Consider the following 20,119-nt stretch of genomic DNA (forward strand, 5'->3'; position numbering starts at 1 on the left):
TCAGGGACTTGTATGCATTGAGTGTTAACATTTTCCATGGTGCTTAGCACATGCCTTGCCAATAAGGGATCCATGGAAAGTGTGTTCATTGATTGTGCTCCAACCTTGCCACTCAATTCTCTATTCAGGCATCCATTTCCCTGATTCTGTTCCATCTCCGGCCACTGTGAAGTATCCTGCCTCCGTCAAGGCAGTTGGGAATAAGGAACATTCCTTGGTTGGGGTGTGTGCACACACACATCAGTTCTCTGAGGCTCACACCCTAATGCTTTGTTCCTTAACTATCATGGGGAGCAAGGTGTTTGGACACCATATTAATAATAGCTCTTAGCATGTATGTGGCACATTCCATTTTCAAAGGCATTTATAAACGTCGGAGGATGAAAGCGTGCACCACCCACCCTGGGAAAAGGGGAGTGTTAATCACCACCTTGTCTGTTCCTTGGAGAGGGTCACTGAATCTGAGAGCTGGAAGGGATGTCAGAGGTCATGGTGCAACCTCCATCTCCTTGAGTTCTTGAGCCCATAGGGGTGGGGTATTCCCTACATTCTCTTTCATGAGTTCATACAAACTCTTTCTCCATGTAACTTTCAATAATATCTATCTATCTATCTATCATCTATCTATCATCTATCTATCATCTATCTATCTATCTATCTATCTATCTATCTATCTATCTATCATCTATCTATCTATCCATCATCTATTCACCCCCTCTCTCCCTTCCTCTATCCGTCATTCATTTTGTCTCTTCCCTCTTTTGCTTCCTTCCTCCCTTCCTTCCTTTCTCCCTCCCTATATCTTCCCTTTCTTCTTTCCTCTCTTTCTGTCTTTTTATAGAGCCCTTCTAAAATTACAGATACATGAACAAAATGATGCTGTTTAAAGCCATTAAATTCGGGGTGGTTTGTTATGTATGGAAAAAGAGCTGTAAGCCCTGGGCAGACTGGGGTACGTGATCCCCCTGGCTGCAGTGACATTTCAGGCCCACTGCACCCAACCTCGATTCTCCTTCCTCTGTTGCCGTTCTCTGACGCCGGGGGCACTGACAATTTTAACTCTGTACCTTTGGCTTCTCTTGTCCAGTGTAGCACTTTCAGACGTTCTTCCTGTACCTGCTTCTCTGCCATTCCCTACGGTGCTGACATGGAGAACTTTGACTAAGCTCTCTTTCTCCTTTTAGTTAAAGGCAACCTTTAGTAAGTGTCTGCTGCTTCTCATGCACCCGGTCTTCATCAAAATGCTATGAGCCAGATGACACTCGGCATCCCGTGTCCAGACCAGGAAGCTGAGGCCCAGAGAGATGAAGTAGCTGTCCGAAACTGCACAGCGAACAGACAGTAGAACTAGGAATCGAACCCAGGTCTGTCTTGATCTGGAGCCCCACAGTTAGCATCCTACTATTTGTGTGGCGCACAAAAGGAGTTTAATGATGCATTATTGCTCACCCTTTTGCCCCAAGCATCCTTCTCATCATTTTCCCATCACAAACTGCTTATTTTTTAAAGAGTTTATCTATCAAATAACTATATAAAATAAGTAACTTTATAAAATAACTATGTAAAACAAGTTATTTGTTTACTAGGTTCTTATGAACTGAAGCTATCAGTATTTCAAGAACGTTTGTGAAGTGCCCTGTGTCATTTCACTGACTCCTCAATGACCCAGAGAAGATGTCCTGATTCTCCTCATTTTATAAAGGAGGAGACAGCTCTTGAGGGGTGGGTTCCCCCCGGACACGCAGCTGGGAAGGAGCGTGCCTGAGCTCTACGCTCCGTGATTCCGGCGACTCTGTTCCTTTGAGCTGGCTCCTTACTTCTGATGCAATTGTAGCCAAAAGCACAAAGACTTTTTTAAAAATGTAATTAATCTATACAATGATATCATGGACAGCTGTATTCTTTTCAAGGACCCCATTTTTGTTATCATAGATAACCAGTTAGTTTGCAGTAAGATTATCTAGAGGAGAGATACTAGCAATGTCATTGCCAAATTGTACATTCAGCTTTAATATGATTTTGTGTAATAAATAATATTGAGGTTCAACAATAGCAATGATAGGCGAATAACGTAATAATAGCTGCTATTTATGAAGAGCTACCGTGTGTCCAGCTTTGTGCTAAACACTTTATTTCATTTTCTCCTTCAGATCCTCTACCCACAATGTATTTTATAGGAAGGTCAGTTTCTGAGAACTTAAGATGTACAAGGTTGTGCTAATGGAGGCCTTGGCATTTGAGTCCAGGTCTAGCCCAAAGCTGGAGCACTTAATCAGTGCAGTACATTAGAAACCATCACCCACTTTGAAATAAGCACACAGGACTTCCAGGCACCATCTTATGCAGTTGTTGGTAAAGCATCGTATCCTTGGTGATCTGGGGTTGGGGTTGGTGGTGGTTGGCATCATCTAGAAGATAGGGGTGGTTGTTATTTCCCAGGTCCAGAATTTTAGTGGCGGCCTTTCAAAGGCCATTCTGAATCTTGGGGCTAAAAAACAGTAGTTTCAGCTTGTGCGCATCTTTCCCACGTGACATGCAGCTCCTTGAGGACAAGCTCCTTGAAGATATTCCATGGACTCTGGGTACAGTGTCTGCCAATAATAGGGCCTTCATCAAGGTCTTGAGTTGCTGTGGAGCTACGGGAGGGAAGATGAGAAATGCTAGTGTGTCTGGGATGTAGAGAGGGAGAGAATGCAAGCATCCGAGACTTCATGAACATGAAGAAGTCATCCCTGGGGTAGGAGGAGAGGACGTTATGAATGAAGTGGATGGATAGAAAGACAACCTGTGGACTCCTCCATGCTCTGCCAGTGATTAACTGTGTGGTTTTCCTCTCTGAGCCCTTATTTCCGGAGAAGATAATGTTACCTGCTTATCTTGACAAGAAAATAGTTATAAACACCGTAAGACAGATCATACACACCTAAAATTATATAAATACAATGGCAATGGCGTCAATGACAATGGTGATAAGGAAGTTTTCTTGTGTTGATCACCATCCTGGCATTCTTCATACAATGTCCTCACAACAGCCCTGTGGGTCATTATCTCTAGTTTACAGATGAGGAAACTTTGAGATAGTATCAATATTAATTATGCAATTATCAAACACATTCAAAAAAATTCTGACGTTCACTCGGTCTCCTGGGAGATGGCCGAGTAAGAGAGCTGGGGAACCAGAGATGGCGCTTTGTTGGCCAAAAAGCAACCCTTCCAATTAAGTCTAATTCAGATCTTGCTGGGAACATCTGTGCAACTCAGGTTCACAAGGGATCCTTGGTTTTTTAACCTCCTTATTGAAGTATGATTGACAGACATATCTTTAATGTCTACAACTCAGTGAGTTTGGAGGTAAGTATACACCTGTGAAACCACCACCACAACCTATGTCATAAACATATCCATCCCCTCCAAAAATTTCCTTCCATCTTCTTTATTTATGACAATAATTATTTTAAGGGATTCTTGAAAAGTGGAACTTGCACCTCCAGTCAAACGTTCTGCACTACCCATAGTCCAGGGACATGCCCCAATCCTTTGGAATAGACCCACTAGGGCTGCCTGGGTAGAATGAAATCAGGCTCTTCTTCAGCCAACTGGCCAGAGTTTGGGCAACTCCATGACCTCATCCTCCTTGTTGTGTTGAAGAAACAAAGATAATGACACTTTCCCAAGGCAGCGGCTGTGTAAGTCTTAATTTGTGAGTGTTTGTAAATGGCTTTGAAGATGGCAAAGGTTATTTAAGTGCTAAGTATTACTTATTGTGGTTCTGAGCTCTGTGCCTCCTCCCCATTGTCATGATACAAAACAATAAGGGATATGGTTAAAGAGCCTCTGAAGTATCCAAGCAGTAATAGATTAGGTAACCTTGGCCTGAGCCCTGTGATGGTATCTGCAAACCTAGCATTAGCTTTGCAGCATTTTTGTGTGGGCCGGTGGTTGCCTAATTTGCCCTTGAACGTGCCAGCAGCAGGCCCTGCCTCGGGTTTGGCACACAGGTGATGCAAACGCTCTTTGGTCAGACCTGGTTGCTGACATCATGCTTTGCTGTGTGCTCTTTGAGATGTAAATTAGGTGGTGGAGGAGCCCCCGGTCCTTTCATCATTGACACTTAATGGGAGAGAATTAACATTCGTTGAGCCCTTCTGTGTGCCAGACACTTTTATGAACATGATCTCATTTATTTTCAAAACAATCCAATGAAGGGGGCATGAATGGCCACATTTTACAGATGGGAAAACTGAGGCCCATGGAAGTCAAATAATTTGCCCTTGATCATATAACTAGTAAGAGGCCTGGCAGGGATTATGATCCAAGACTGTCTGGCTCCAAAGGCCATGCTCTTTTATTATATTAAACTGTAGGCATCATGCCCTACTCTATTCTCCACCCCCATGGCCTGCTCAAGTTTTACCAAATCCCCTGTTGAAACCTCTTCAGTGCCTTTCCACTGCTTTAGATGAAAGACTTGCTTCTACTATGGCCCCTTCTGCCTCTGGCTCCCTCTTCAGCTTCATTCCACCCCATGACCCAGTGCTCCACCATTTCAGTTCCTCGAACATGCCAATGCCTCCCTTCTCTGGGCTTTTGCACAAAGTACCTTCAAAGGCTTATCTTTTCCTTTCACTCCAGCTAAACTTTCATACATCATTCTCTTGGGGATGCCTTCACTGACACTCCAGACCAGGAGTTCTCCATCACGGTCCCTGGACCAGCAGACAGCAACATCACCTGGCAACTTGTGGGCAATGCACATTCTTGGGTCTCACCCCAGAATCTGAATCTCTGGGCAGGGGGCCCAGTGCTCCAGGTGATTCTTTGGCTGCTTAAGCTTGAAAACCACCAGGCTTTCTCCTTTGACACTGGTGACATTGCACGGCGTTTAGCAGCACCCCAGCTCTTATCGGTTCAATGTCAGCTGCACTCCTGTGTATGTCTTCGCCTCCCTCCAGGTTGCAACATCCGAACAAGTATTCAGACACAGCTCACTGTCTCCTGGTGGAGAATCACTGCCTTAGACTGAAAGCTGTCTCCCTGCGAGGCATTCCTGGAACTCCTGGGCCTTATTGGAGTTGTCGCCGGCATGTCTGCTGTTACATTGCTGGCAGCGAATGGACTGCGGACCCTTACAGGTTCTGAGGGCATGACGAGGTGACGTGGCAAGCTTGCACTGCACCTCCTCCAACCCAACCCTGTATCTGAACTTTTGGGAGGTGATAGGACTTGGGGCTGGAGTGGGAACACAGGCCAGCACTACCTGACAGCAAGTCTCCTTCCTCAGAGCCCTGGGAGCAGAGGGGCTCCTGCATGCCCAGCCGAGCAGGATCCAGGGACTGCTGCCTTTACAATACGGCAGCCAAGAATGTGAGTCAATGCAAGAGAGGAAGGAATTGTTCTCTCAGAATGATGCAGAAGGCCCTAACCAAAGATGGGCTCATGCTATTGTCACCGAAAGAGAAACAAAACCGCATTCTGCCCACAAGAGCAATAAGGAGATCATTGGCAACAAGACTGACTCAGCCTGCCTTGTGGTGGCGTAGGCCTTTGTGACAGCAGTGCGTGCAAGTTACAGGAGGGACAGGCAGTGACTGACCCTCTGCTGCCCCACATTTCCTCGGTTGGAGGCAATTCCCAGAGCCTGGGGAAAGGAGCGCTGTGGAGTGGAGGAAGAAGGAAGGTCTAGCTTGCCTCCCTTTTCCAAATGGATGGTCAGCTTCACCATCCCAGCTCCATAGGGAGTGGATGTGAACACAGGGCGCTTGGTTAGCCACATACCCATCTGTCCTTCCGAGGGCTCCACCACTCCTGGGAATCAATGAGTTCCACTGAGTTCCTAGCCAGTGTGCTCAGTGGATAGAGCGTCGGCCTGCGGATTGCAGGGTCCCGGGTTCAATTCTGGTTATGGGCACAGACAGGCCTGGGTTGCAGGCTCAATCCCCAGTAGGGGGTGTGCAGGAGGCAGCCAATCAGTGATTCTCTCGCATCACTGATGTCTCTATCTCTCCCTCTTTCTTTCTCTCTGAAATCAATAAAAATATATTTTTTAAGAAAGAAATTTATGGCAGACACATGGCTAACGTCAGGCTTCATCCCACCTAAAAGATTATTACAGTTTGGGAGTAACAGTTGAGATATGAGAAGGAGGTGAAGACCTAAGAGGCAATTATTTTCATATATATATATATATATATATATATATATATATATATATATATATATATACTTTTTTCTTCTTCATCGAAGAAAAGTTTATTTTTGTTGTTGAGATTTTGAAAGGAGGAAGAAAAATGGGGAAAATAGAATTTTTTCTTTTAAAATTTTCATTTTTATTTTTTTGTTTCATGTTTGTTACCAGATTGTCCCAACAATTTTCTTTTCTGCTTTTTCACTTAACATTATATTTTAAGGCTGTCTGCAATTAGTGCAAAATGAAATCATTTTCAGAGTGGTACCTAAGTTCAATTTCAGTTCATTCCCACATGTAAAGGCATTAAAATGTCCCAAACATAGAACGAGAAATACAATATTCTAGCACATTCTAAATGTGGTCACTTAAATCTAAGGACCAATCTCACAATTTCTTTGACACTAGAGATCTACAGAAATCAGTATTTATGAGCTACTAACCTGCAATCTGTAATGATTTGCATAGGTGCTGAAGCATAATTTCAGTATAGTCTATATGCCATCTCGATTTAACCAATCTCATTGTGGGCTTTTGCAGTCATAAATAGCTTTACAACTTATGTGTAGGACTTTTTTTTCCTCTTTTCTGAAATTAAGAGCATTTCCTTTGAAATGAAGTGAGAAATTCAATCACTGGTTTCGAAAATATGAACACATTGAACCTCGATAAAATTGTCGATGAAACTGCTTTCCAAATTAAATTCATTAGCAATGTGTGAATGCATCTAGTTAACTTATCCTTATCAAACTCAGGTGAGACTTTAAAAATATATAACAGAGAAAACTGTGCCTCAGTGTTCGCGTTTCTCGGGTGACGGCTGAGACCGAAGGGGCAAGGCCATATGTGTACGTGATTTGAGGCAGACATGCATGACACCAGGCATCATCCATTTGTCTCTCACGCTGCAGCTTACAGCATGAACAACAATTCAGCATTGCTTAGCGCTTGGTGTTTTTCTGCCAGAAGCGTTTCTTTCATGCCTACTACATTCATGAAATCTATTTTAAAAACTGGAAAAAACAATGCCTCCCCACAACCCCAAACAAATCCGCATTCCCCTGAGGGCTGGATCTCTCCTTGCAGGAGTTAAAGATAATTTGTACAGAATCAAATTACTGAAGAGAGTTGTAACCTGGTTTCAAATTCTCTTGGGTGTCCTCACTCGGAGCTACCTTGAGTCGTTGCAATTAGAGCAGAGGAGACTGATTTAAAAGCCACGTGTGGTCCAGAGACAGTTGATGGAGAAAACACAGAGGGCAACTGTTTTCCTTTTATCTCCTTCCTCCCTCCTTTCTCTATCTCTTTCACTCTCTCTCTTCCTCGCCCTCTCCCTCTCTTTCTCTCATGAGGCATCCATTTTAGTCTGAAGTGGAATATATGGCAAATAGGGGTTCATTAAGATAACGAATACTATAATATCACTATTAAATTACCCTTGGCTGTCCATGGCCGGTAGCTCAATTGGTTAGAGCATCATCTTGAGGAGTTACATCGAGGTTTCAGATTTGATCCCAGGTCAGGGCACACACAAGAATCAACCAATGAATGCATAAATAAATGGAACAGTAAACTTATCTCTCCCTCTCTCAAAAATATTAAAAATAAAATTATTTTTGAAATTTGTTTATAATATCAGCTAATAATACCTTAAGTAATGTTCTAATCACTTAATAATAAAATTAAGATCAAATCCAAATTTTAATTAACTGATGTTTATGATGATTTCACTTACAGGGAACCAAAGTGTTGGGTTTTTTTACACTCAATACAGACAAAGTTCTCTCTCAGATTAAAAGTCAGTCAGCAACAACACAGGGGAAAAGACAAGGTCGAGGAGGTGGGATGGAGGGACCCCAAACTTCTTATGGTCCTTCCCAAACCTTTCCCAGCCAGAGAAGCAATGCCCTTAGTGAAGGACAGGAATAGTGTCACCTCAGTGTCTGGCCCTTGTCTCTGTTGAAAATGTAAATCTTCAATAACACATTGAGCTTTTATTTATCATTAAAACCATTGTGGGCAAGGAGGGTGTGAAGAGCAGCGAGAACTCATCCTGGCCTCTAGGTAAGATCTGTGAAGATGTTGAGATGCCGGCTAACCTACAGGTTCTGTTTCTGAGTTGAAAGTAAAAGGATGATCTGAAAGAAGGGCTTGCCTCTAAGTGGAGAATTGCCATATAGGCGACACAATTCTCCTGTCCCATTCGATTGCACACTAAGTTATCCAGGGGCATCAGTGGTCTACATTGAAATCATCCCTTGGCATAGGGAGGTGCACTTTGGGGCGTTGGAGTAAATAATGGAGTCAGTTAATTTCTGTCTTCCAGTGTAGAGGTTTGGCGGGGGTGGGGAGAGGGCAAAAACCCAAGGATGTAGGAAAGAGAAATAGACTCTGCGACATTCCTTTGAACACAAGAACCAGGCAGAGCAGTGAATGACACTCTAAACATACAATGGAAAATTTCTTCCCACAGATTGCTGCTAAATTTCTCCCTGCTGACTTGTCTGGGCTGATGAGGCACTTTCTGCACTGGGTGAGTTACTTCTTTTCTTCTTCATGGACTGATTCTCCTGTAGGCCCTAAAAACATGTCTGCCATTCATAAATCTTATTTGACTTGAGGTTGTAAATATTTAACTGGGGCTCATAAATAGGCCCCTTACGTTCCTTTTCCTTCAATGTTCTGATTCTTCTCTATCTTTCCTATTTCCCCTAACCCGTCAAAACCCCCAAGTTAAATGGAATTTGCATATGTACACATATTTTGTAGATGTGTCTCTTTATCAGAAGGAGTGCTGAACCGGAGTCAGGAGGCCTTGATTCAAATCATTGCCTCTAATTGCATTTGTCACAGGTCAGGTGGATTCCTGCCTGCTGGGAGTTGCAAAGGAGTGGGGGCTGTGTTCTTCGTGAGGTGCCTACACAGTGCCAAGAAACCTGAGTCCCCTTTTCATAGCTTGCCTTCTATGTGCAACATTCCATGTCCAAGTGGTGTAACTTGTCCCTCATCACCCTTTATTCCTAAATCTTCTTTCTCCATCTTCCTCCTTTCTCCCTTTTCTCTTGTTATACTGGAGGGATTATCTAGTGGTTGAGCTAGAATGGTGGATATGCCAGGGCAGCTGAAATGTTAAGGTATTAGGAATTGCCCAGATTGTGGGCCATTCACTCAATCATTAAACATTCACTGAGCACCTACAATTTGCCAGGTACTATGATAAGTATGATTTTTAACCTAATTTTAACTGTGCTATTTACCTTATTGCATGAACAACATAGGTCTGCTGTACTCTTTTCTGAAAAGACACACACATACAAAGAGAAGAAATAATACATAGTCCCACTTTCTACAGTTTACCACTACTGATAGTTAGATGTATATTTTTGAAGGGTTTTGACTATATAAGCATACACATAAAAAAAATATGAAAATATATTTATCACACATCTTATTTTATTATATATATTAACCTGATTTTTCACATGAATAATCCATTTACCTCATTTTACTTTCTCTTCACTGTTGGCTAGCTGGGTTGGAAGAGGTGATCTTTCTCACATGTCATATAAATTCATTGTAGGATGTACGTATTAGAAAAACATTACCAGAGTCCAATCCCATGGACTGGAAGTTCAAATTCCACGTTAAACCAAAAGAAGATGAAGATGCAAAGGATGTCCAAAAAAAGTCCTTATTTTGAGTGATTTACAGGAAACTCCCTGGCCTAGTCAGAATCTGTTTTAGGAATAAGACAAAAATTGTAAGACCAAGAAGATTCAAGAGTGAAACATCTATGTCAAGGTGTGTTGGCCCAAGAGGACCATGCAAACACTCGGCTCTTTTACTAACAAATCAGTGTTTCGGGTGCAAAATAAACATCTGAAAAATGTCTCAAATGTTTTCCTAAATACGACAGGAGCCTGCTCATCTCGAATACTCTCATCCAACCATAACCTAGCACGTACTGTTATTACTTGTAATTTTCAGACAATGTGCCAAGTGCCATGTGAATTACTTAACCTACGTCATTTTATTTTAAAGGGGCTGTCCAGTAGAAACTTTTGCCCTCATTTTAATGTAGAGGAAAGTCCAACCCCTAAAGATGAGGGAATTTATCCCAAACCACACAGCTGGTAAGTAAACCCAGGGGCAACCCAAAGCTGCTCGGCTCTCAAGCTTGAGTTCTGAGGCTGCCACGTCGCTGCCTCCGCCATGTGAAAAGGGCATGAACCATATTGAGTGAATAAATGAATCCACTTACCTTACAATTTATCTTACAGATGGATCTTAATAAATGTTAATTGACTGGGAAACCACAGCTCCTTCTAATTCTCTCACCAAATTTGATTCTGCACACGGAATGAGATAGTAAATTACATGTAATGAACTTGCTGACCAAACTATATTTCCAAGTTTTTGAGACCAGATGAGCTCTCTTGGGGTTAGCAAGGAGGCAGTGAGAAATGGCTGGAGGCAATACTCTTCCAACACAACATTTCCCCTCCTCAGGTTATCATCATAGCATCAAGCCAGGGAGCCCTCCTGCCCAGAGACTTTGCTATCCCACATAAGGTTGGAGCCAAGAGATAAGAATTTGGCACATCACTGCTTCTCAGGGTATCTTGACTCTGACTATATCTCTGGACCGGTTTCCTTCACTGGAAAATGAGAAAATTGGTTTGAAGATGGCAGAATAGGGGTTTCGGGAGATTCTTTGCTTTCCATCGACTCCCAATAAAAACATCAAAGAATCAAATATGAGTAAAGACGTCAGTGAAACTAAGTAATTGCCAGAGGTCAACTTTACATTTGCCAAATAATGGTGAGGTTTGAGCTAAGAAGAGTCTGTAACTGTATACTTTGACATCGAACAGAGTGACAGCTAAAGCAACTGTCAATATCCCCGAAGGCCTATTCCACCAGCCTTTGAATGAGTAGTCCCAGAAGGAGGGTCATGGGAGGGCCTGGGGAGAGGTGAGACGTGTCCATCTGGAGACTCAGTTCACCTCTGCAGAAGGATATGAAAGAGAAGCCAGGCCAACAAGCCATTTCCACTGCCCATGATCCTACTGGCCAAGCAAGACTGATGAGTAGGCCCTTTTGTCCCTCAATATCTACCACAATGCCTTGTTCATAGTAGATTTAATAACCTGAAGAAATAAAAGTCACGAGTGTTGAAGGACCCACAGAACACTTTGAAATGTGTGCTGGGTTTGGATCTTCAGCTTTAACTTGTCAAATGATGAGGTTTATCTGAGCCCCTGGTTAGGTACCATCTTCAGTGATATGAACACTGAAGAGTGTGACAGCACTCCTTAACTCTAACCTCCAGGCTTTTTGTTCCTTTCAGAGGGTGTCTGAGGCGCCCCATCTCCTGCCCAACCCCCAGTTATATCTGAGGGCTTTGTGGTGGAAGAACATGGATAGTTAATGCATCTTCTAATTAACAGGAAAACGAAGACTGTGATGTCATCCCCTCTCTGACACCCTTATGATGTAACGTCCTGAAGACTGCAAGGCTCTTGTGCAAGAAGCACGCACCCAGGCCTCACAAGGTTGACTGTCATCGAGCACTGTGATGGCTCTCTCAAAGCCCAGGGCTGTCTGGAACATGGTGTCATTTGCTCCAATGAGACTTGCTGGAAAACCTACGGGGACAAGACATCTTTATGCGTTGGCCATTGTGGAGAATTTCCAGAGAACTGGACACCAGGACCATGGGGGCTGCTTCTCACAATTTATTTATTTATTTTTCTCCAAGAGCTGGTGGGAGAATTTATCTCTGGGTATTATCCAATCTGTATTCTGACCCCTCATATTCACTCAACTAATGGCGGCTTAAGGAATCATCTTTTCCAGGGATCAAAACTTTATAGTAAGAATAGCTAACTTTCTTTGACTACTATTCCCCAAGAGCTCCGTTAAGAGTTTTACATGCATTTTCACATTTAACTCTACAAGGAAGATACATTTTTTTTTTTTTTACTTTAAGACAAATGAGGCATGGAGAACCTAAATAACTTGCCCAAGATCACAAAGCTACTGAGTCCTAGAGCTACAAAATGAACCCAGCTGTGTCTGATCGACTGCCAGAAGGACTAAATAAGATAATGCATGGAAAGGACTTGCCCAAGTATTTGGTACAGAGTAGGCACTCAATAAATGTTAGCTATTATTATTGCATACTCTGTCACCCTCTTTTTTTGGACAATGGAATGTGGCAGAGAGGGCAGTTAATGATGCAAGCCTGTTGGTGCCCTCAAGTACCCACTGACTGACTCCTTTGCCTGCCACTCACCCTACTGGGCACCAACCCAGGGCTCTAAGGGAAGCCATGACTTATTCCAGCCAATGGCAATTAGCTGTCACTTGACTTAACATTTTGTAACAGGGCTTGGCCCATGCCAGTTATGACTCCTGGGGGGTCATATGTCACCAGGACATAACTCTTGAAGATCTTTTCTTTCCTGAGGCCCTGGATTCAGCAGCCCCTGGGAAATAACCCAAATGTATTACAACTGTTGTGTGCTATATAAAGACATGTTGGAGATGGAGTTGGTCCAGGAGGGATAAGGAGAAGGAAAGCAGTGTGGTTGGGGACCACAGGACCAAGGATCTTGGCTTAGCAAATCAATTAATTAACCTTGTCTCTTGAGAAATTCTAACCTTTGTGACATTGGCCTTAATGGGACCTTGGTGTGGCACTGCAACGGACCAGGGATTGGGGGTCAGGCAGTTTGGAGACTTTTATAAATAGCATTTAATTCTGTTTGTAAAACTAGCCTGTGAGGTGTCTGTTATTTCATAAATGAGGAAACTGAGGCTCAATGTGTCCATTTTGAGATGGTTTGAGCCCTTTCCCCCTCTTCTCTCTCCCAAGGTGGGGGATGTCTAGTAACCATTTCTAACCATTTATGTCCAAACAGAACCTTTGAATTCCGTTCCCCAAACCTCCCGAAGCTTGCTCTTCCCCCAACCTCCACGTCTTATTGGCGGACACTCTCATGTATCCAGTTCCTTAAGCCAAAACCGAGGGATCTTCCTGGATTTCACCAATCCCCTTATGCCCCACAGCTCCACTTCACTGAGACCTCTTACCTCCATCTTGAAAACATTTCCCAAATCCATGTGCTTTGCTCCAAATAAACCAAAACCTTCCTAGTCAACGCCCCATCCTCACCCACCTTGACCCCTCTATTACCTTCCTAACTGGTTGTCATCTTCCTTTGCCCCGCTCCAATCTGCTCTCTACACAGTTACCGAGCAGATGTTTTCCCCAATGAAAATACGCTCCGTCTCTGATCTGTGTAACATCCTCAAATACGACACTTAAAGTAAAACCCCCATTCCTTACACTAAGCCTGTGGCATTCCTCCAGATCAGGACCCTGAGTCCGTTCTGGATATCATCTCCTACTTCAAGCCACACCGGGTTCTTTATGTTCCTCTAACACTCCAACTTTTCATCAGTGTTGGGGGCTTTGCTCTAGTCTAGCTAGTTCCTCCCACTGGCTCCCTTTGGCCTCAGAGCTGCCTGGGGCTCCTTCTTATGGTTCCTTCTAAGTCCAAACATAACTTTCTCATGGCTAACCCTGTCCACCCAACTTAGTGTAAATCCTCCCCCTGAATCGCTCTCTTTCATGTCACTCCCAATAAAAAACATCAAAGAATCACCCTTATGATGTAACTGCCACATTCCATTGCCCAGGTGTGTGTCTCCGTCTGATATTATCTTATTGATTTGGTTTTGTATTTATTGCCCATCTCTTCCAACTAGAAAGAGTGTGAAATCCACGGAGCAAGGATTGTGACTCCTGGTGCTCGCTGCCATGTCTACATTGCTGAGCCAATGGTCTGAAACAGGGTGTTTGTTGATTGAATAAATGACTACCATTCTAAGGCTATGATGGTTGTTTTGCGTCAGAGCTAATTCTAGAAGGGTTTCATTAGGAAGAGAATTCAAATTGGTGTATAAATGTGGCCCCAAATATCGTTCCAAATCCAAGTAACATTTACAAATGTTTTTTTACTTTGGGTGCATTTTGGAAGAAACCAAAATCAAAAACAAAAGCTGTTTTCCCTCAGTGTTCCGATCTCGGTCTTGTAAACCTCTGTCCACATAACAAAAACAAAACACAACTTAAAAACAAGACATTCTAAACAAGCATGTGTCTTGGCTGTGGTTTTTCTTGGGTGGGGAGCTCTGGGCAGGCAGGGCTCACGCCTGACAGCTGGCCAGCTCGCTCCTCACTGCCCTCAGTCTCAGCACACTCATCTCCACCCAAACTTCTGTTCTGCTGCTCCTCTCTCCAGCACGCCCTGCCCTTCCCTCTTTTCTTGTCCAAGTCTGAGCCCCTCTCAGCCTGCGTTGCACTTCACCCTCATCCCAGCAGCCAGGTGAGCTGAGTTAATGACTCTGGGTTAAAATTCTGGCTTTGCTCCTACTAGGTGTGTGAGCAAATGGTTTACTGTTTCTGACCCTCTGTCTTCTCCTGTGTGGAAAGGGGATAATACATAGCAGTCCTACGGAAGAAAAGGCCTCGTCCTTGTGAAGTGCTTGTTAGAGCGCCCCCTGATGCTAAGTGTGCCCATGAGACTTCACTCTGATGTCCCTTTGTCACTAACCCTAAAAAATGACATTTTCCTATGTTGTTTGGTTATTGGAAATTCAACTATTCACTTTGAAACTTCAGAAGATTTTATTCTAAATCACCAGCTCTATTATGTTTGGAAGTCTTTCTTCTGTACCAAGAAATGGAGCCCTGAGACACAGGAGTTCAAGGGCACTTTTTCCCTTGCTTCTTAGAAGGCTGCTAAGCCCAATCTAGCAATAAGGGCCAGCATTTGCAAAGTGCCTTGCATTTTGCTGCTGCTACTACTGTTATTACTACCACTGCTATGACTGTTACTACTGGTACTACTCACTACAACTTTTGCTATTACTCTCACTGCTGTTGTTACTACTGCTATTGCTAAGACTAGCTAACATGTACTGGGTAGTTGCTAGGTGGCAGGTGCTGGCCTAATACACTTTGCATTGGTTACTTCACTTAATAAGCACGATAACCAGGAGGCGGTGTGCACAGTGGCTGGGAAAATTAGTTCTTGGTTCCAGTGATGAATAGCTGTGTGATTCTAGGAAAGTTGCTTAACCATTCTGTGTCTCAATTGTCTGAAAATAGGGATATTCATCATTGAATAGAATCAATGAGATAATGCAAGTGGAAAGTTTTGAAAAGCTCTGAACAGTGACTAGCATTTAATGGACATTCGTTATTGTTGATATTAAAAACACCCTTTAGTGTACGTAGGGGTTATTTGTCCTGTACCATCCTGCCCTCTGTGCTGTCACAGCACTGTGCTTTCTGCACACCTGGTGCATTTCCTACAGGTTTTTAATAGTCTTTTATTTCTTGGACTCCCCTGCCAGCCTAGACTCCTCTTTAGAATAGGAGAATGAGCCTTGTCCACTGCTATATCCATGTCACCAAGCACAGGCCTGGCACATGCTAAGTTTTTAATATATGCCAGTTTGAATGGATAAAGGACTGGATTTTTGAGCATGTATAGTAAACCAAATCTTTTGCTAAATTGTTGTAACACTTAATGCATATAACAACCTGACCAGATGGAAGACATTCCTCCCTCTGTTCTTCTCTTTCTTCCATTTTTTCTTCCTTCCTTCCCCATTTTATAGATGAGAAGACTGAGACCCGTGATGGTAAGTAGCTTGGCCAAAGCCAACCAGCTTCTCTGAATCTATAAATGAATGTTCTTGAATGATGTGGCTATTCTAGCCCTTTTCTTGAGAATAGCATCTTGACTTCACCAGAAAGCAAAATAATATAGCATTATTCTGAGGGCCTCTGAGCATGCCCAGCAATTCACATCATTGAGTATACCAATAGCTATATTTATGTGATTAAAAAAATTCCCGAGTCTGTATGTTTGGGCTTTTGGCTGCCAACTGAGTTGACTGCATGGCTGATCCACATCAATGTAGGAAAATTGTCTGCTAATCTTTATTATCATGTTCTTGTTCAAAGAACTCTGTTCCTAATTTGCCTGTAGTGCGTGGACCCAGTAATTGAAAGAACATAAAGTATTGTTTCTAGTCGAAGAACAATCTCCTCTTAAACATTTAAATGATTAAACACATACAAACACTTACATTTTCATTATAAAATGTAATAAAATAATCCATATAGTAGAACATTTAGAAATGAATAAGAAGGAAAAAAATTACTTTTGATCCCATAACTTTAACACCATTACTTTTAGCATATTGCTGATTTTTTTCAGAATTCTTCCTACTTACTTTTACATTTTCATGTGTTATAGTAGTATTCATATAAAGCTGATTCTCTGCTTTCCCTTAACATTTTAACAGAATAATTTTTCTCATTATACTAGCATATCATGCCAATGCACTTAAATAGTTAAATGATACTCTCACAGACCAAAATCAATAATTCAATTTGGGACATGTTAGGTTTGAGATACTTTTTGGGAATTAGAGTCGAGATGTGAAGCCGGCAGTGGGACAAACACATCTAGGGTGCAGGAGAGGGCCATAGAGATAGAAATGTGGAGGTTTTGAGTGGTGAGTGGTGTTAAAAACTGTGAGAGTGAATGAGGTCACCTCGTGGGTGAGAGTAGATTAGATCAGTTAGAGAAGAGACCAAAGACTCTTGGAGAGATGGGGTGGAGCTCACGGAGGAGACCCCAAAGGAGCATGCAGTGCAATGTTGGATAACTGCACCACCCCACCACATGGAGGAACTATAACATATGGAGTCATTCCATTCAAGAAGGGCATCGCATTGTTTTCTGATTGTTTGTTTTCTCTGATCACACTGCTGTTTCTACTACCGCATTGCAACAATGCTCGCTTGTATTTCCCTGGCCTTTCCCACGGATGGCAGCTATATGCTAGGACCCGGTGGCCTGGTATCTTAATCCAAGGCCTGGGGACACCTCATTAGATCGCTGAGTAATTCAGTATTTTGTATAATTTATTATAATTAGGCTTGAACGGAGGTAAGGTTAACCTTTACACTGTCTCTGATGAGAGAGAGATTCACTCAATTCCATCCAACGATCCTTATTAATTACATAAATTAGCTATACGTTAGCTGTAATCAGTTCATCTCTACTGGGTAATGAGTAGTATAAGCAGTATTGGCAGTGAGCATATCGGCTTCCAGGCATGAACTGCTTACCAAGGCTTTTGCGCATTCATTGCTTGGTTGCAAATAACAGAAAATCGGGCACCGTGACTTTAACCTCATTTCCCAGGTAGCTGACCTCCAGCATTCCATCCGGGAGCTCCGGGACTCAAGGGGAGGGGCAATTGCAGGCTGGGGCATCATCCAGGCCCACATCAGAATCCAGACCCCTGCCCTCTGGTGATGTGGCCCCGGGAGAAGTGCCTTATATCTATATGGAGAACACAATACTAATAACTATTTTGCTTTAAAAATTAACTAAAATATGGTAGTATGTAGAGCATATGGCACAGAGTAAGTTCTCAGCAAAGATGAGTTCCCTAGTTATCCCTGTGAGTTTAGTCTTCACAACCCGGACGAAATGTTCTTTCCTCTAGATAAGAACATTAGTTGTTCCTAATTGCAATGATTGATCCGTCCTGGAAGCTCGGACAACATGCTACCTTTGCCTCCCTTTTGTGTTACTTAATTTTGTCTCAAAGTGAAGTTGGATGTTTACATGTTTCTCACCCAGGAAAGGAGGTAGGTTCTCCTGGCCTCCCTGGAATGGTGTATAGTATTGTGTGCTCAATATGCTAACCTATTATATTATTTCTATCCAGAGAGTTTCAATGTGGGTCTGTTTAATTAGTAGAGAGGTAGCTGATATCCCCCTGTGCATTTGAAGCTAATACAGTGACTTTTTTTTTTTTTTTTACAATCCTTTAAATTCATGATCTGCCCTTCCTTCTCTATTTGCCTGAATTATAGAGGTGAACGTGGGGAAATTTAATGGGACTTCCTTTCTTCGATGAGTGTTCTTGTATCGGGTAATTAAAAACCACCACCATCTAAACCAAGAAACAACCACAAACGCTGCTTAGAAAGAATAATAGGGGTTTAACTTTTAACTAGGCCTGGATTCTTTTTCTGTTTCTCTCTGTATTTCTTTAATTAAATACCCTAACCATCACCACACACACACACATATACACACACTTAACAACAATGAGTCACTTGACTCATTTGTATAGTAATTGATAAGCTCTGGAGACGGTGGTATATGATTAAGCACTAGCTTTTTAACCTCAATTGCTGTTTCTTTATGAATTTGGGGCAGAACAAAAATCTGCCTTGCAAAAGAAATATCTGTGATACAGTCTTCATGAATAGGATCTTGCTCATATGCATATATTTGAACTGGAATAAGATAATTCAAGTTAGTGAGTGTTCACATGGGACTATTCTTGTGTACTGTGCTAAGAGGTCTGTAAAATAACATCGCTCACTGTTTTAGAAGTACAAAGCTAAATATGGTAGTATATTGAACATATGTCACAGAGCTTTTACCCTGTACCAGGTACAATGCTAAGCATTATATAAACATTTTCATAATTATTTTGTGTTCTCATAACAGCTCTGTGGGACAGATATTTTTTTCTTGTTTCATTTACACATGTGGAAATGGAGTCTTTAAGAGGTAATTTAACTAGTCCAACCACGGTCACTTGGCTCAAAAAGGTTAGGGCTGGATTCTTAATCCACATTCCCAAGTCTAGGTTCATGACCAACTTTGAGTTCCTATTTTGTAAAAAAGAGTCAAAGTTGAAAGAAAAACAAAAACCCACCACAGATAATGTCCTTCAGGAGCTCTCAGGCTGGCAGGTGTGATAAAATATATATTTTTAAAAATCACACACACCTCTCATGCAAAGGAGAAAGTTAGATCTTAAGAAAGATCAAGAAAAATGCAGTGGATGTTCAGATTGAGGAGTGATTCTTTTTTATCACTAACGTCTCTTTCCATTTTAGCCAAGAGCTCACCTCCTCCAGAAAGGCACTCCTGACTGGCTAATGCCCTACTCTGTGCCACCTCCCCCTATACTTACCTTGTCAGCGTGCTCACCCCAGAGGGCACTGAGTTGCATGGAAAATTAGACTGCGTGGCATTCAATAGACACTAAATGCATGGGATGAAGGAGTGAATGGGACGTGTGCTTCGTGAAAGATGCCGTGTGGGTTTGGATGTTCAGAGATGAGAGTGGCAGTGTGGAGAGCATACCAACAAAAGGAGCAGTCTAAACAAATCCCCAGAGGTTGGCAAATGCCGGTTTCCATGCAGAAGCGTGGCGGATGGTCTTGTTTGCCATGTCATGTTCATGAAGGGCAGCGGTGAAATAAAACTTGTGCTCTTGGCTGGGATCCCATATAGAGATACTCAAATTCCAGATCAGGGGAGTCACATTTTTTTTCTTCTCCAACAAAAAGGATTTACAGGATTTTAAAGGAGCATCGACAGAATTTTGAGCAGTTCTGTGACTTAGCAAGATTCATTGGCAGTAGACATTAAGATTTATTGGTATAGAGCAGGGCATCCTGGAAAAAGCTTTGGAACTGACATAGATTTGGTGTTTAACCCTAACCTGGTGATTGACTAGGTAGCCTCGGGCATATAATAACTTCTCTAAGCCCTAATCAGTTTCCTCATCTACAAAACAAAGGAATGGGACATATTGGTCCAGTTGTTAGAGAATTAGAGAGTCTGTCATAGGTTTATCTTAGTTCCTGGTAAGTATTAAGAGCTTGGGAAAGAATGGTTATTACTATTATAATAGGTCACAGACAGAAGAGATTTTTTTAAAAAGGATCTCTGGTTGGGAGATCTATGTAAGAGTCTGATTGAGTTTCTAGGAGGTGCTTGGCAGACATTTGGCAGTGGAGATGGCAAC

At 42.5% G+C, this 20,119-nt stretch overlaps 1 long non-coding RNA gene across 7 annotated transcripts in view; it reads left to right on the forward strand.

The window, feature by feature from the left end:
• The window catches only part of LOC132219748 (uncharacterized), an 801,764-nt gene that overhangs the window by 289,790 nt on the left and 491,855 nt on the right, over positions 1 to 20,119 (forward strand). For 6 of the 7 annotated variants that reach the window (XR_009449597.1, XR_009449595.1, XR_009449596.1 and 3 more), the window contains 2 exons: positions 8,658 to 8,717; positions 11,635 to 14,087. This is a non-coding gene — a long non-coding RNA (uncharacterized LOC132219748). Of the gene's footprint in view, positions 1 to 8,657; positions 8,718 to 11,634; positions 14,088 to 20,119 lie in introns of those variants that run through there. The other variant, XR_009449600.1, reaches the window with a different exon arrangement.

Source organism: Myotis daubentonii, chromosome 17 (genome assembly GCF_963259705.1).
Source record: "Myotis daubentonii chromosome 17, mMyoDau2.1, whole genome shotgun sequence".
NCBI classification, from domain to species: domain Eukaryota; kingdom Metazoa; phylum Chordata; class Mammalia; order Chiroptera; family Vespertilionidae; genus Myotis; species Myotis daubentonii.